Source organism: Poecilia mexicana, unplaced genomic scaffold (assembly GCF_051168715.1).
Source record: "Poecilia mexicana isolate PSO_F unplaced genomic scaffold, ASM5116871v1 scaffold_19, whole genome shotgun sequence".
In the NCBI taxonomy this organism is placed as follows: Eukaryota; Metazoa; Chordata; class Actinopteri; order Cyprinodontiformes; family Poeciliidae; genus Poecilia; species Poecilia mexicana.
The window spans coordinates 22,523,039-22,534,803 of record NW_028263388.1 but is presented as its reverse complement, the minus strand read 5'-3'; the positions used below and the strand labels follow the sequence as shown (position 1 = coordinate 22,534,803).

Here is an 11,765-nt window from a genome sequence, read left to right as displayed (position 1 = left end):
GGGGTGGTGCTCCCAAATGGCTGCCTTCCCAGGGGCACGGGCCATAAGGAGACGTCTAGGGGTCCCACCGAATGTCTGAGCCTATGCCCGGGTCCGGGGAGGGTCCAGCAATTTGCTGGAACGGTCCAGCCATTTGGTGGAATGGGTCTTGTGCCATTTTAAAACCCCCAGTCATAAGGAGACACCCAGGGTTCCCACCAAATGTCTGAGCCTATGCCCGGGTCCGGGGAGGGTCCAGCCATTTGCTGGAACGGTCCAGCCATTTGGTGGAACGGGTACTTGACCTAGGATTTTCGGGGCTGGGGCAAGGGATAGGGTTAGCATCGGGGGGTAGAAAAGCAGTAGTTTAACTTTTCCATGAGACCTTGCATCGAAAGCAAGGAAAATATTTGTAAGATTGTTCTTATCTTGTACCAGGTTATGTTAGCAATGCAGTAGATGTTCTCAGAATACAGTAGAAGGAACCTTTACTGTCCTCCCATGGAGAAATTCAAGTGAACCAGCAGCAAAATGAAAGAGAAGCCAAGCTATGTAGAGTCACTCAACGGTAACAGAAAGTGAGACTTTGCATCAGAGAGAAGGTTTACAGCATCATAAAAAATACAGAGCAGCTATTAAAAACAGCATGTTTTTTTTACTTGTGCATCTAAAGAAATGTGCAATCTGAGTAGAAAGAATAAAAAACATTCACAAAATGTATATTTATGCATAAAAGAACAAAGTTACTTTTCAGTGATGTCAGTTTCGCCTCAGTATTTGATGGCATGTTGGAGATTAATAGCCAACAGAATTGATGTGCTGCCAGTGTTTATAGCATGCCAAGGCAGCGAAGCGCCTCAAACTCCCTGCTGCAGACACGTTCACTAGCTTCCATCTAGCAGAGTTTACAGTGGAGCATTAACTCAGTGCTTGCTTGCAGCCTCTCCCTGAAGAGTGATCTTCCTGCGCATCTGGACGGTGCTGTAGATTTGCTACCATGACATCAGTTTTCTGCTGCTGTGCCATTTTTCCTAACTATTACAGTTTGCGCCCACATTGTTTCACTTCGGTTTTATCTCTGTTTTGCGCTTCCTGATTTAATCTTTGTTGCCTCCAAAGTGCTTATTGTCTGGGGTCATTTTCTGAATTTAGCCTGCGGTCAGGTTGTGCCTGAGCTGACCTTCACAAAGTGCCCACACAGCATATTTCTGCTTTTGTCTTAAAGTAAAACTCCCCTGGTTCAGCCAAAGGAGTGAAAGGTTGGGCTTCTTACTGTCGAGCTTAAAGAATGTTGATGGTTTTTCTCTATTATTCATTACCCCAGAGTTGAACCAACATGCTGCAGCATGCTAATGTCTTAACCGCTTTGCTAGTGAGCACACAGACTGTGTGATGTCTTTGAAAAAAGTGGCTTTGACAGACAAGTAGAAGGAGATATGAAGCTGCTGAAAGAAAAAAGTAATTTGAAAGACAAAGGTCACCGCAGCTGATGGGTGAATATGGAGTGTTAATGTCAAAGTTCTCAAACTGTGGAGACTAAAATGTTCGGTTTGTTTAGATCATCACTTAGCTCCAGATTTAATCCACATTGTGTTGAATTTCAGCAATATGTATATATATTTTAAATCATTTTTAAGTAGCCTACACAGCCATAGAATTCAACATCAGCATTTGATGGCATTTATTTCTGTTCACCTTCTTTCAAAGAGTTTTTATGAATATAGATGTAAACATTGTGTGGTATTTACTAGGATCTAGATTTAACTACGAGAGACACAAAACATTTGACTGGAAAAAAAACCCTAAAATGATAAAGCTGTGAGTGAAAATATAAGTACATAAGTGCAAAGAAGGAGTGAAAGTGGCATCTAGGTACTAAAAACGTTTTCTATAAATTGATCAGGATCAGCGTGAGCAGCGCTATAAAAGCAGGAGTCGAGAAGGTTTGTTTTATATGGATTTTTTTACTCTAAGGTCATTGCAGACTCGATAAAATGCCCTTGCAGAATCAGTTATTGCAGCCCAGCAGTCTGAAAAGGTTTCAGCACCCCTCGTTCAGCCTCCCTTCCTTTTCTGTGTGCAGAATATTTGGGTACAGCTGTTGCTTTTGGCTGTGCACAGACCCAACACCCTACCGACAACCTCACAAAATGCATTAGCAACACAGTTCTAATACTTTTCCAGCTTCAAAGAATTTCCCCAGATGCACCAAAATACATACATACTGGGATTAACTCTTATGACCACAAGCAAACAGCAAGAGAAAGAAGAGAAAGAAAGCTTCTCAAAGTTTCTGGAACCTCAGCACTGAAGTTTGGGTGTTTGGACGTAATCTTCTGTCAAACCGTCTGTGACCAGGAGTTCCACGTAATCCACAGTTCCACAGGAGAATCGCCACAAAACCTAGACAGAAAATAACTTCTCATTATTGATGCTGAAGGTGATTCTAGAATGACTTGATTAGAAACTTAGCAGGTTAATCAGCCACTTAAATAAGATCTAGTGGAGCCTGTGGGCATGTAAAACATGCAGGACACCAGGGTTTCACTACTGGAGCTGGATATGTCTACACAATGCTGCAAGAAAGAGTGAACATTTTTAACCCTCATTCTTGGTAGTAAGGATGACATGAAATCTGCTTTATGATATTCCAGGTCAAATTCAAATTATTTTAGGCCACTCGGCCTGGAAGTTATTTTACCATTCCAGGATTTCATGTGCAAAACCCTAGAATGCTAAGACTTGTTTTATTCTTTTACCTTGAGTTTACCAGCAATGGTGCGCAGAAAAGCTGTTTTTCTACAATTTAAAGGAAATAGATGAATGTTGTCTTCTAAAAGTTAATGCTTACGTTAATAAGAAGAGCTTATTAAAGAAGCAACGAATGGAACGCACACACCATGTTAATTGAATAAATATTTATGTGTAGAACAGGATATGCTTCTCTGTTTTTTTGTTTTGTTCTTTAGAGACATTCCAGCCCAGAAAGATGAATTAAATCACTGCTCAAAGCTTTGTGTAACTCCAGAGAGGGAAAGTTTTCTTTGCTCATTCTCACCCCTACAGACCTGAAACCCCTCAACTGACTTTCAGTAGGAAAAAAAAGATAAAACTTGAGATATGAAAACATATACATTCACGTACTCTTCTGCCGGGATTTTGTTTAAAAATTCATAACCCGTTCAAGAAAAGCATGTTGGTCTGCACCCTGTTCACTTGGAAAGTACTTCACTTTGTTTTGCTGACAACCCGCAGTCAGCGTTGCTGAGCTGGCCTTGGACAAACCAGCAAAAAATTGCTCAAGCACATCAACAACTACAGCAGAATTTCAGCTGACTCTGGTTTAGTGTCATTCTGTAGTGAAAATCTATTTCTGAGCCCTTTAATGGATTCCTGCAATGACGTCTATTGATACACAGGGATGGATGAGTCGCTGTCACGGCTGCTGCAGAACAAAAGGAGGACAGAGACTCGAACTGATAACGTGAGGAATTTCTGGTTGACTGATTGGTTGAATCCTGGAGCTGACATGCAGCTTTAATTACTGCCACGGTGACTGAAACGCAAAACTGGCCTTAAACTTCAGTGGTATTTAGATATTGAGTGAAGCAGATATTGCACCATAACGGCAACACTGGAAACCTTCTTCCTTTCAGAATATTTTAAGAAGAGTATGACTTTTGCAGTTTTTAATCTTTTCTTTGTTCGAATAAAGTCAGCTGTCTGCCATGGGACATTTTGAACCTGATGTGTAAATGGTGACATTTCGTTCCAGTTTCTATCATCTTCTCCAAAATGTAATCATCCTTTTATTGCAGGGAATTTGCTAGGTCCTTCTGTGACTATTATCTATTAGGTATTGGTCACTTTGTCTTTCGTTGGTTTGATAAGGAGCCAGAAATATCCACGATTCATAAGAGCCAAACAACCCAGACAAAGACCAGAACCACAACCAGTGATGCCGAAGATTCACAGCTTGTTATTTGGTGGAGTCTGGTGTTAATTTAAAACAGAGTGGCATAGATTCAAAAGGAATTATTAAACAGCAGCATCTACTGAGAAATTCATTAAACAAAACCTGGGATTTGTAAAAATCTTTGTTATACTTATGAAGATGGCATAAATACAACTTAAGACTGAAACAATCATAAAATGCATTAAGATAAAACCAAGACTGAACTGTTTTAGATAAATAATGTAGGATTTTAAACTGTTTAATTGATCTGTCTGTCCATATAAATTACTATAAGACTGATTTATTATTGCTTTTATTGTTTCAGATAAATTTAATCAAAAATAAATGTTTTGTTGAGGTGGGCAGCAGTTTACCCAGCAAACTTTTCCTGCTAGTCTTTTTAAGGATTGCAGGTGGCAGATGAAAATAAAATTGTGATTTAGATTACATCAATAAACTGTTTTCTTTCAACACAGTCATATTCTTCAGAGTTTAATAGACTTTGGGAAAAAAAACATGTTGCATGGTTTTCAGTTTATGTTTTCCAAACTGTTATGCCGATACAAAAGTTTCTTAAAAACACCACAAACTTTGCACTCCAATTTTATGGAAACGATGAGACAGATCAATCCACAGAAACAAGCAAAACAAACTTAGCCTATACATATTGTAAATATTCCAAAATGTCTTGTGTTTTATTAAATCTATATAGTAAAATTAAAAAATTAAGCCAGGTCAGGGGGATTTCTCTTTGTTGTAAGTAGCAATATTGATTTATTTCCCACCAGCATCTCTGTTATAACAACTTAGACGAATTGACAGTTCGGTTTGTGTCTGCCTCAAATGAAACAAGTGACTAAACACACAGATTGTTTTACTTTTTGGTGGCTCTTAAACTTAGAGATTCTTTCAGGCTGAATTTCTCTGAATGTCTTCATCAGTAGCTTGTGTTGCATCCTGTCCTTCTGCTGCCTATCAGTTACATTTTGATGACAGTCTGAGATCAGTAACGTGATCGAGACATCCTAACTGATAATATTTGGCATTTGAAAATCCAAATATTATACACTGAGTCAAGAGGTTAAAGAATCATGCAAGTAAAGAAACGACAGTTGTCTTGAAAGCTAAAACTAAGGGGAAAATTCACAATTCAACTACTTCCAGGTCCGATGGACTTTCCAAAATGGATCAAACTATAAACTCTGGTCTCACAGCAAATCAAAATCCAGGTTTTAATTTGATTGTGATTCTTTAGCATGACCTTGAAGAGATGTTTCCTTCTACACAATCATTTAATGTGGCTGAATTAGAACAATTCTACAAAAAAATGTGAACCAATAATCCTCCACAGCAATCTAGAAGTTTCCTCGCTGTCACTTGATGATGGCTGTTGCCGCCAAGCGTGGCCCAATTAATTATTAGGCTGAGAAAGCCATTAGATGCTATGAAGATCTGCACCTGTACAAAACAACGTGAGGGCAAAGTTACTCACAAACCACCTCTGGATATCTGTAGACAGGTATATACCCATCAACGCTCATTCATGCAAAACGCTCGCAGCAGATGAACACAGACAGACTCCACTCTGAGGTTAGCTCCTGTCGAACGCTGCTCATTCATGCGCTCTGAACACAAACAGGTTTCCCCCGAGGTACAGCGCACACTTATCAATTTATGATTCTAAGCTCATCCGCTGCCATTAGGTTCACACCTGATCCCGTCATCTTTTTCCTGTTTCCTGCCAGAAGCTGTAATGAATGAACCACGAGCACAATGGCTTATTAATTCTTTTTTTTTTGACAGCGACATTCAAAGCTCCTCCTCACAAGGATGCTTGATTTTATTTGATTTCATCTCATGTTATTGGCAAACACTGAGTCTGAAAGTTGCATGCAAGAAGACTTGAAATCCTTCGTGTGTTTCTGCACACATATAATGTGACGGAAAGAGAAATATTTGTTTTTTCTTAAAAATTAGTGATGATATTGCTGCCAAAACCCCGACGGGGATAGAGAGCAAGCAGAAGGAATGTCATGTTAAAGCACCGCTAGGTATAAATGGCATAACTGGCTTCAGTCGTTAATTTTACGTGAGTGAATTCATTTCAAACACAACAGTCACACATCAGACAAGTCAATTAGACATCCAGAAACACTTGTACACAGTTAGTCTTGAGTTTTCCTCCAGGACATCAAATTTATTCAGTGAAGGAGAAAGTACGTTTTACATTATGCAGTGAGCATCTTCAGAGTGAAACACTGGATCAGAACTGAGATAATTAACTGATAAGAGAGCCAGCGGCTTCAACAAACAACAAGAAATACAGTCATATTCCATTTATGCACAGAAAGTACGACTGGGACAAGAAATGAACCCTGAGGAACACCCAGGCCGTTTAGTGAACAGCAGCATAAAAAGCTTTAGAAGCAGTGGCACACCGAGAACATGTTCACAGGGACAACAGGGCCAATAAAAACGTTAATAGCTCAAAGAAAATAAATAAAAATAAAAAATAATTAAAAGCAAAATAGTCTGAATTATTACCGACAGAAGTGTTTTGTCAGAACCAGAGCAAAATGTATTTAGAAACCTGATAAAAGCAACATCATATTCAAAGTAACTGATGTCCTAGTTAAAGGTCTGACCCTCTGGTTGTGTACTGAGAGCAACTGAGGCTCCAAGTTGCTCCGCGCAGCATTGTTATCTGGGATGTAGCCCTGATGATAGCCTGCCAAATTCACAGGAAATAAAAGGAGAAGTAGGTCATTTTCACAGTAACAGTTCAGTTAAATTTACAGCCTTAAATAACCACCTGATCCTCCATGTCAGTAACTTTCACCATCTATTTAAACCTGAAGACTTAATTACTTGTAATCTTTTACCGATTTGCCATTAACGCTGCCAGTTTAATAGTCAAGCTGTGAATGAGTCTTAAAGTCACTGTCTGGTCCAGATACACCATGTGTCTTTATCACAGCTCACTGGAAACAACCTCTGGTAAAAAAGCACAGACTCACTCCTGGAAGTTGTTTCATTTTTCTGCAAAACAAGAAGATGGAAAGTCAGCCATGGTGCATGGAAATCCTCTGATAGAACTCTGTAAACATGTCTATACTGCTTTAATGGTCTACCTTTCACCTCACGACTGCTTGAAAAAGCAAAAAAAGTAACTTAAAAATGTATACAATACTTCTATTTTCATTTATTGTCATTGTATTTTAGGGAAAAATACAGAATGTTGATTTTATTTTGTAGTTAAAATGAATTTGAATCCACTGTTTTGACCTGGGACCTTTTGTGTGTTATCTCTACACAGCAGAGTGTCTCTCACTGCAACTACAGCTATGACTGGACAGCAAGGAAATGAAATCACACAGAAGTGCAGCGAGACAGAGACCGGAAACCACAAAACACACAAGCAATAATATGGATTTCATTTTGTGGTATTAACACAACCAGGGGAAGAATTAACACACAATCACACGCGGTCATACACGCCCACTAATTCTCCCTCTCCTCCACACCCCGTACTCCTCGACATGCAATTAGATAAGCGAGTGCTCAACGAGCCACTCGACGCCCACACGCTTCCATTTCAGAGCCGCTTTTCTAACTCTGAAGCTGAACTCTACGATGCCACTTTGACCAAAATCAGTGAAATGCATCCCCCCCTCTTCACCACACCCCCAACCTTGTGCAACACAGAGAGTCGCGTCCTGCTGTCCCACTCCAAACAGCCCAGCTCCCCCCCTCTGTTATTCAAGGTCATGTGCTTTAATTTGTCAGAATGAAAGTGATTATTTTAACTCCGCTATCCAGGAGAGAAACTGACTAATCATTGTGAAACTGTTGGTACAAACATCTCCCTGCTGCAAAGTCATAATGAAATGTAAGTGTGACTGTTTTAGTTAACACACGAGTGCAAAACTAATTATTTCATTCTTCTGAAATCAGGAAGTTTGGTAAATATCTGAAAAAACATGGATGAACTATAACATTTGATGCTATGTTAAACCTTAAGTTATTTTGTTTTAAATAAGAGCTTAAGATGAAACTTTTGACTATATAGTGGCTATTAAAAAACCCAAACCATCACCCTTCCTCCACCGTGTTTTGCAGTTCTTCTAAGCTTGTGTGCTGATCTATTTTGAACTATAAGACAGACTTCCAGATGTTTGCACATAGCTCAGAGTAAAACATTAGTGTACAGTGTGTTTTACCTTTTTCCTTCTTTTTTGCATGTCCTGTCCAGTTGTTGTTGTCTGAGTGTCAAAGTGAGGCCCAGCAGATTTACCGTCACAAGCGAAGCATTACGGCTTTCCCATGATGCTCCACTTCACATGAAACTTTATTAGAAATTGCTTTGGGGACGTCGGGTGGTTCAGCTGGCAGAGCAAGTTCACCGTGTGCAGCGGCTGCTGTCCTGGGTTCGATTCCTCGTCTCTCTCTAGAGTTTTCTGTCTATTGACAACAAACTCTATCCTGTTTTTAGTCAATTTACTGTTGAATACCGACCACTAGTGCTAAAAAAGAGCTTTAGATGGACACAGGAGAAAAGAAAGGGAGGAAGACGAGCTTTTCCTGTCCATTTACTGTATAACAAAGGCCACTGCAGCCTAATAAAGAAAGGGAGAAAGGTGTGGAAAATATTTAAAGGGAAAGAAGGACATAAGGATGGAGGAGAGAAAGAAGCACAGAGAGGTGAACATGTCAAGAATCCTTCATATCTGCTTCTAGACCTGCAGAAAGAGAGAAACCCAACAGCATATGGATGTATGATAATTATAACATCACTGAAACGTACACAGTGCAGTTTAATGCAAGATGTATTTAGTGGCAACCGCATACAATGAGTGTCTTTGAAAAACATATGAATCTAAACTTTTTCCACAAACTGATGCAGTTGTGATCATTTACATGTTGTTGGCATAGAAACATTATTTCTTTTCTTTTTTTTTAAACAAGACATTTAATTTTCCTGCCGTTTCCTGTGAGCATATTTCACTTAACAGGTTACAATCAGAATGACCTTGGAACACCAAACACACCACCTTTTCTGAAAAAATAAATAAAACGTATCCAGATTTTCTGTGAGCTTCTGCTTGATTCTGTTAACATCAACGTTCAGTTTTGCACCTTATTCATTGCTCTTTCCTCTCCGTTTAGCCTTCAGGATCTTTCCACAGACTGTGATTTCTGCAGCAAAGGTAGAAAAAAACATAACCGGTGCCTGCAACATTAACCTCTGATGCTGTGGGGCTAAATTTCTTAGCTGGCCGGACAGCTTTTCATTTTTTACTTTCCCAAACAGGTCTGACAAGCACGCAACCGTCAGGTAGCATCGGTTTAAAAAGATGCAACACTTTGGAGGCATTTTAGGACAAAACTGCCGGCAACTTTCGCAAATCTCCACGTTTGTGCTGATATGATTCATCTTCTCTCTCTGCTCTATCATGGCAGGTTTTTCTTTTTTTTTTTCACTCTAACTGTGACCTTTTATACCAGCTATAAATGGCTTTGGCTTCAGGCATGTTTTGATGACACTTCATACAAATTATGCTGTTTTTTAGGCTTGTTGAACTCCAAAATGGACTGTAGGTGTAGCTCCTATAGGAGAATGACTTTAATGGATATTGTTCATCCAACAAGAATGACTTCATGGTTAGACTCTGCAGATTTCAAACATGTTTTTTATATCATTTTGCAGCTAAAATAATGTGCATTAGCACATTAAATTTACGATGTAAATTTATTTTCCAGAACAACAAGGAGTATGTCAAATAAAAACACCTGAATGTTTGAAAAGACATTTAAAAAGTTCATGCAGATTTTTCATGCCTTGCCATATTATGTAATAATCTTTAGAAATAACTTTAAATTCAGCATAAATTGCCATTGTTAAACAGAAAGAAATGCCTTACATTTTATTATTATGCCTAAAAACACAATTCCAGTCTAGCTGAAGTTTTATCCTACTTATTTACTGAATTAATAAGCTCTAGTTTCATACTGTTCACTGTCAAAGCAGCGACTTCTTGAGTCAGTTTGGTTCTATTGAGCTCAACTCAAGTTCTCAACAAAAATGATGTTAAGGAACATTACAAGACAAACACATGAAATACAATTCAAACTTATAATTCTTATAATTCTCCCTTTGTGCACTATGGATTAGGTGGGAAAGAAGCAGACCCAGAAAAAAACTAGAGAACTGATATTTGTTGTGGGAAAGAAAAATAAGTAGTTAAGTACCCAGTTAAAGTACTGGGTACTTAACTGGGTACCCAGGTCTCTGTCCTAGTCCTTTGACTAGGACAGAGACAGAGCTGAGCACATAAATCACTGAGCCTTTTCTATGGAACAAAACACAAAGTGAGTACATGTAGTAATTGGAATCAATGACCTTTTCCAGAAAAGTGATGGTGTTAAATACAAAATCACTGAACCAGTATCAGTTTCTATGTTAAGAATAACATACAGAACCAGAAAGCGACACAGACAAACACTGGACTGAGCGGATTGTACTTTCTCTTAGGGGGAACAAAACAAAAAAAAACAAAACCCCAACAATAAGTGGCAACAATAGTTCTGACAAAGAGAAAAGAGATACAATTAAATACAGAATCACAGAGTATGGAGGTGACGACAGTAATATCGCTGTTCACGGTATCATCTGAGAAAGTGACGTAGGATTTATTTCTTTAGGAAAGAAAAACTGAGTGATTGAGAGCAATATCTCCATAAAAGGCTTCGTCAAAGAAAGAGAGACAATTAACACATTTAGCAAACTTCCTGAAACTCAATGATAAAAAAGTATTAGAAGGTGTTTTAAGATGGAGGACAGAGAAAAGTGGCCATCACTCCTCCAGCTGTAACTCTGTAGCTAAAGGCTCCAACTGCAAGCTTTATCAAAAGAGGGCTGGGTTTATTGTAATTAATCTGGTGCAAATGTTAAATCGTGTTTTAGCAAAAGGAAAACACTCATTTAGTGTTTACTATTTTCACAAGGGAAGCGTTTTTACTGGTGGGTTTACCCCTCTCCAGCTCAGCTCTCCACCAAAATCTCAATCAAATCTTCCCACCTACTTCAGCAGCAAGACCTGCTGCAAGGCACAAATATGTTAACTACATCTTGCACTTGTGCTTTCGATTGTCTCAGTCACAGCTGAATGTGTGGAAGGGCACCTTGAGGGTCGATGGAGGGCCACTGCCCTTCCAGAGGCTGACAGAGTCATTTGTCAAACGAGGAAGGCCATGAATTCACTTCACCCGCTGTCTTTCTCTGAATGTTTAACCCCCTGTGCCACACACACACACACACACGCACACACACACGCGCGTGCGCACTCACCTACACACACGCCACCTGCCCCTGCAATGCACGCGAGGGGATCCGGATCTGATGGAATTAGAGTGAGACAGGCAGAGAGTTTATTTAATTAAAAAGAGACAGGAAGAGGACTCCGTGACATCATTTCAATGTCGCCTCTCAGCCCCCTACGCCCGAAAATGTTAGCTGTCAAGAGCTCCATCTGGTAATCACAAGACCCACTCACATTCACGTCCACGCCCGGACCGACACAGACGCCCGGGCTTCCGCACTGAGTCAGAGGTTCAGATGGAAAAATAAGAGAAAAACGCTCTTCCTCCCCACACATGTGGGATGTAAATCAGCTGCTCCAGTCCCACCGTATGTCCGTGACGTTCTGCTCATACCACAGCTCATCTGGAGCAGGAACACATGCTTGTCAGCTACTGTACAACGTCACAGAGCCACAAACAGACTGAGCTCCTGTGTCGTTGCAGACGACGACGCCTGCAGGAAGCTTTTGAA

The 11,765-nt window shown here is 39.7% G+C and overlaps 1 long non-coding RNA gene across 1 annotated transcript; it reads right to left on the bottom strand.

Annotated features, from left to right (window-relative positions):
• Positions 1 to 1,923: 1,923 nt before the first annotated feature.
• On the bottom strand, positions 1,924 to 11,705 carry LOC148153736 (uncharacterized). Its single transcript, XR_015761507.1, has 2 exons — positions 11,283 to 11,705; positions 1,924 to 2,382 (listed from the first exon to the last, which is right to left on the bottom strand). It is a non-coding gene; the product is annotated as an uncharacterized LOC148153736 (long non-coding RNA).
• Positions 11,706 to 11,765: the final 60 nt, after the last annotated feature.